The 6,973-nt window shown below is 30.2% G+C and overlaps 1 pseudogene; it reads right to left on the reverse strand.

Moving 5' to 3' along the window:
- Positions 1 to 3,673: 3,673 nt before the first annotated feature.
- LOC143548814 (cell division cycle 20.2, cofactor of APC complex pseudogene) lies at positions 3,674 to 4,475 on the reverse strand (annotated as a pseudogene).
- Between the last annotated feature and the right edge of the window lie 2,498 nt (positions 4,476 to 6,973).

Consider the following 6,973-nt stretch of genomic DNA (forward strand, 5'->3'; position numbering starts at 1 on the left):
CAAACACACAAAAATAGATCAACCAAAGTGTCTATAAGTATAATGAGGGTGCAAGCACAATATCTCTCTTTGATCTTTGAAACTGCATCTTTAAATTTGGATTTAAGTTCAAAGTCGTCAAACGACTTTGTAGCTAATAGTAACTGCTGAAGATTCTCTTCCATTCTCTTGATACCTCCGATCAAACTGCCTTCAAATACCTGTGTTATTTTTATTATCTTGTAAAATTTGACCCTTTTGCGTATATATAATCTTCCCCATAATATCATGCATAAACAAACTCACAAAACTCTCAAAGTCCATTTCAACATGTCAAAACAATACATCATTCAAATCAATACACATTTGGAACAAACCATGTAACAATATAACAAAATATGAATAAAATCCCACGCAAGCCTGAAAGACCGACCTGTATAAGGATAAACGAGCTACGTTGTCAAGCAATCAAGATTTGTTATAAGTGATTACCGACTTCATGGTTTATCACAAGGAAAGGTGATCCGCCAAGCTTGACAAAAGTAATATTGTAAAAAAAACCGAGCCCATCAAATCACGATGGAAGAACATCAACGGTCGTTGCTAACCCAGCAAAGGAAAACAGATTTTAGATTTCATGCGTAGTATATGAGAGATACGGTTTTAGAAGAAAAACAATAATTTTTAGACGTTGGGATGGCTTATCGACTTTTAGTTTATTTTTATATCTTAGGACTTGTTTATTTTATTTATGTTTTTTTTATTTTGTTAAGTTTTGTAATTTATTTTACTAGTGGAATGTTATTTTAATTTTATTATATTCATGCTTTTAATTTAAGGGTTTGGATCAAATACAAATGAAATTAGCGTGCTAAACGTGAGAATCAAGTAGAGTAATTATATATACAAATAGAGTAATTATGTACTTACATCATAGAGTAATTATTAATGTGTTAAACATGAGAATCAAGTAGCGTAATTATGTAATTACGTCATAGAGTAATTATGTAATTACTCTATGATTTAATTACATAATTACTCTACTTGTATATATAATTACTCTACTTGATTCTCACATTTAGCACGCTAATTTCATTTGTACGTTAACTTTCTCCTTAATTTAAAGACAATATATTTAATTTAGAAACAAAATTGTTGAAAGATGGATTGGGATGGTTGCAATGGTTTAGGATGGTTGTGAGATTATTGATGTGGCGCTAACATGAACGAGAGATAGCGTGAAAAAGTGGTGAAAAGTGGTCTAGGATGTGGGATGGGTAGCATTGCTCACACCCTAAGGTTCAAAGGCAAAGCTAAGACAAAACCTATACAATTCCCTATAAATCTGTGATTTAATTCGTCGTCTCCACAAACTCTTACTGACCGAATTCCCTTAATATCCTCACCATAACGCGCTGGCTCTTCCACTATTATAAATTAAATTGTTTGTATTTTGTGCCACTGCAATAAACAATGAATAAAAACACATATGGTGACTGAGAGTACCTTTTCTAAGTGGTTTAACCTTACTTTACAAAAGTGTAATCACAATGTCAGTACCTCCATAGTTTGATTAGAGTAAGAAATAGAAAACTGGTAAACAAAGATGACAACAAGCCCTTGGTGAATATGTTAGCATATTAGGATGTTGATAGAAGATAAAAGAATACAGTTTCAAATACAAGTCAACAATTAATACATTAACAAAATGGTTCCAAACCATCAAATTTTGGTTGAAAATTGCCTCACATCTTGCGTATGTGGACCAAATTATGGCATCAAACCCATCCAAATATGTTAGGCTAAGCAAAGTGTACCAAAAGTAATGCAAGTGATTAGCTCTTCAGTACCATATGTAAAAGTCACCCATCCGCAACATGTAGGCTGTATTACTAGTAACTATCATATTAATATTAAAACCTCTAGAAAATAAACCCTTTATTATGATTCATTAAAAAATAAAAAATGTGTATAGCACGCAAATGGAAAAAAGTAGTTGTGATACTTTTACGTTTATGAGCAAATGCCATAAATAAACCAACCTGCTTTCTATTGTTTCTCATAAAAGTCCCTCTATTTTTTTTGCATATAAAAGTCTCTCTACATTGTATTTTTAAACATAAGTGTGAAATGAGTTATAACCATTATATGAGTTAATTACTTGAATGGTCCCCAACTATAATTACAATATAATTAGTTGGCTCGAATATATATTTGTTAAGCTTTTAAAAATCATTAAAATATCTTAATAATAAAAAATTTAAAATAGCCTAATGTTCGTTCTGCTCCTGTTTATCTCACCAACCGCACGCCACAGAACCGGAGAGTTTCCCATCAGGTCTGTAATCGTTCCAGACGGTAAAATCCATGGTTTCTAAATCTATGCAGAAAAGACGTGGTCATGACTCGGTTTTTACCAGAAAGTTGAAGAAAGAGACGATGGAGATGGCAGTAGGCTGATTTGTAGGTAATTTGTGGCTAGGGCGATCCTTCGTCCGTTCCCCAGCCCTCTAATTTCAAGTGTGGAGATGGTAGGCCGGCGGAAACCGATTGACGGTAAACCGCACATAGACAAACTTAAAACCCTAATTCGCAAAAGTAATGAGAGAAATCAACAACACCTGTTGATTCATATTGTCATTGCCGTTTACATCGAAAGGAATGAGAGGACACATAAGAGAAGAAATTTATGCAACAAGTTGTTGTACGGTGTGCATTAAAATACCAAGCAAAGAGAAATAATGATTTCCCCTCACATGCGTAGTCTTCTTTTTAATATATAGTTCCATAAGTTATTTCATGCAAAATACTAGGCTAAATTTGTAATTTTTATAAGTTATAACAATATACTAAACCAATGTATATTATAAGGATCATTAATGTAATTAACTCATATAATAATTAGAAGCTATTACACATTTATATTCAAAAATGCTATGACAATGGACTTTTATATGTAAAAAAGAAAATGGATCATTAATTGTACATTTTGTTGTTGGGGTCTATTTACTGAAAATTATACTATAAAATATTTTCTAATATGTCATTCGTATTCAATGTCTTTGGAAACATTCTATTGTTATATGTTAACTTTAGATATTGATTATTCTTTTTATGTTTAATTATCTTTTTATATAATTTTGATTGATAATTTCATGATGTTAAAAAATAATTTATCATTTTTTTCAAATTAACATCTGTCGTGATCACTCAATTAATTTGTTTAATTTTGCCATAACTGATAATTCGATTATAGAAAATGTTAAAACTAATATTTAATAGTATAATTAAATTAAATCATGCAGCAACGCACGGGTAATAATGCTAGTAAAAATACATTTACAAATTATTTATTTTGTTTTGGTTCATAATTTTTATAATATATGAGTAAAACCAATTTATAGGTAACAAGAAGTATATAAACATAATAAAAATAGGAAAAAAACAATTTGAGGATAAATAAAGGCATTAAGAAAATCTAACATATTTGTTCCTTCTTTGTTTGCTGATTGGGGGATGCCTTTTGTTGTTGTTCAAGTGCGAATAAAAGTTGCAATTCGGAAAAGAAAAAAAATCCGAAAACACGTGTGAAGGACATCCAACTAACAAGTAATCAAGCATGTCTATTTTCTTTTACTGCTATATTCATGTAAATAAGTACATGTGTAGAATTTTACACCTATAACTACCGATTTCAATTGATTTTAACACTCATAACTATCTATCAAATACTTCAAAAGTAAATAGTTTAATAACAAAATACTGCCCAAAAACAAAAATATAGCAAGAGTCAACTAACGTTTGCTATAAACATTTGCAAACCATTTTAAATAATAACAACGAATCAACAAATAGATTCAAATGCGTTAACGGGTCGGGCACCGATTTTAAGTAGCATCTTAAATAGCAACTTGAGGACTCCCAAATATGTTCCAAAGTCTCAAAGTCTCATCTCCTACAGCTAATGCCATTGAACACCCATCCGGACTCTGCAACAACAAAAAAAACATTAGAGTATTAGGCTATTGCTAGTTACCAATTTTGACTTTGACTTTTAAAACTATTTTAACTTTCAAACCTATACCTGTGTCCTGAAAATAACTCTGGATGTATGACTTTTGAGCTCAGCCATTTTAACCACTGATGGATACTTCCATAAAGTCAATTGGTTCTGACTGAACCCGTGTGAACTCAATAGCTCGCGCTAACGTGTGCTCCATAAAAGTGAACACACCTGGGACCCGGTGTTAACATTAAATTCAAGCACGAACCTGTGTGCGCGTTCCAAAACTTTATGCCCCGACCATTACCACCAACTACCGAAGCAAGGCTGTTAACCTGAAACGGGCATCACACGAGTGCCTTTATGTAGTGTGGTCCTCCAAGCAGTGGAGCCACTCGGTTCACGAATTAACATAACTCATTGATCGGTCCCAAATATAGAGAAGATTGTCATTTCCACCACTGGTCAGCTGTTAACCGGAAGATGACCATTTTAACCAAAAACATCATTTTATACTCTTGCATGTTCTATATATACAATAAACTTTACCGTTTCACTGTTTGCTAATTAAGTGATAAAAACATACTACTTGCATTTCAACTTGAAATTTTAGGCTATGAATTTAACTTTTATTATTTTCATTCACTAACTACTAACTTTAGAAACTTAGATGAAACATACAACTTGGATTTACTATTTATCGCTTTATGCATAGTCACTTCATTTATTAAACATATTAAAAGTGGCTATTTATATACTTTTTTCATATAATATTTTCAGTGAAATTGCACTAATTTTGACGTTATTTTACTAATATTGTGAAAATAACATTAAAAGTGATGAAAGGTTAATCATGCATCATGTGGTGGTGTTGATGGCCGAAAGACAAATGTACATGCACCAATCAGTTAGCTAGTGTATGAATGGTTGAGTGTTATGTGTCTTATGTCCCAGGCTTGATGCAAAACTACTATCGAGCCGGGGGTCTCACCGGAAGCAGTCTCTCTATTCCTAAAGGGTAGATAAGGCTGTCTACATCTTACCCTCTTCAGATCCTTTCATAGCTTTGCTATTGGTGGGATATACTGAATATGATGATGATGATGACTTCAGGTTTTTTAAATTTAACCAAAACCGAACCGAGTTTTAAATTCAATTCCAGGTAGACAATTTCGAAGTCAGGTCAGTACGTTTTTGGATATGGAAATTTAACCAAAAACGCTAAACATAAGCTCGCAGCACATCGACGCGAAGTCAGCCTGTATCAAGTTACGACATCGAAACTAAACAAAAGAAATAAACATTTCAATGCCAAAAATACAACAAATTATCATATGCAGAACCAAAAAACCCAACACGTTACAACTACGAATCAACACAAAGTCAATTAGTATAAGAGGTACCAACACAAATTCATAAACATAAACTAATAAGTTAAAAAAAAAATTTAAAAGCGATGTATCAAACGTTGAAGCACATATATAAAACCATGCGACAATGATATATTTTTAAATCATGAAAAAGTTTCGGTCATTGTATAGACGAACTATAAAAAATATGAAAACAAAGTTTAAAAAAATCGTTTAACCGCCAAACAAAACATGTAAAATTGATATTTACCCAAGTTTAATGTTTAAAAATATAGTTTGTTAAATATTTCAATTAGTTGAAATAAATATCATAATTTTATTGATGGAATAATAGCTAGTGATTTTATAGTTATAATTAATAAATTAAACAAATAAATAGTAAAATGAATAGGAACTTTGTGTGGAGAATTGAATCCACCTTTTAATATATATATTAACTAGTTTTTATCCCCCGTTTTACGGGGGGTTGTTTTATTTTGTTTGTTTTAATATTTATTTATTTTTCGAATTTATATTTTCTTTATTGTATGAAAATTAATAATATACTTATGGTTTGATGATAAATTGTTTCACAAATAAATGAGATGTTATAACCAGATTTAAAATCTATATAGTATTGATGAGACCCAAGACCCGTTTATTTTTTTTACTATAAAATTGGTTTTTAATTATAAATAATATTTATGAAAGTTAATAATATACTTATGGTTTGATGAGACCCAAGACCCGTTTATTTTTTTACTATCAAATTGGTTTTTTAATTTAAATAATATATATATATATATATATATCTTTTTCTAAAATAAATAAGATATCAATTCTTATTATATCTTATTTTATAGGATTTTTACATCAATAATTTTGTGTATTTAATTTTCAATTTAATGAGATGTTATAACCCGTTTAAGGAATCTGGGTTTGGTAAGACCCATATCCATGAATTCGGGTCAAATGCATGAAAATCCTCCATTTAAAAATCAAGCAAATCTGGTGACTCCAAAAAAAGGGGAGCGACCACATCACGACACGTAGGATTTTTATGTCTTCGTTTATATATATTATAGATTAACATTGACAAAAAGACAATAAACTTTTGCATCCTCAAAAGATTCAAAAGTAATTTCAGAAAAGGTAAAACTTTATCTACTTGCACCAAACACTTTAATAGCGGATCAAGATATTGGCAAAGTACTTTTTCCGCCCAATTGTGAAATATCTGTATATATTTGTGTATTATTATTATTTATATATAAATAATTATTATTATTATCATTAAAAATGCATTATTATATGAACTTAATATCACAATGTAGTTAATTAGTTGTGTATTATTATATGTAATTAATGTAATCATTAAATAAGTATCATTAGTAAAAGACAAAAAATCCTTTTGTATCCTCAAAAGATTCAAAATTAATTTCAGAAAAGGTCAAACTTTATCAACTTGCATCAAATGATTTAACAACGGATCAAGGTATTGCCAAATTACTTTTTCTGCCAAATTGTAAAATATCTTCTTTGTCCCTTAATTGTGAAATTACACCCATAACTCTTCCTTAATAATAAATGCATTATTATATGAATTTAATATCATAATGTAGTTAATTAATTGTGCATTATT

This window comes from Bidens hawaiensis, unplaced genomic scaffold (genome assembly GCF_021521415.1).
Source record: "Bidens hawaiensis isolate Kalapana, Puna unplaced genomic scaffold, B.hawaiensis_p1.1 tig00015252_1, whole genome shotgun sequence".
Lineage (NCBI taxonomy): Eukaryota > Viridiplantae > Streptophyta > Magnoliopsida > Asterales > Asteraceae > Bidens > Bidens hawaiensis.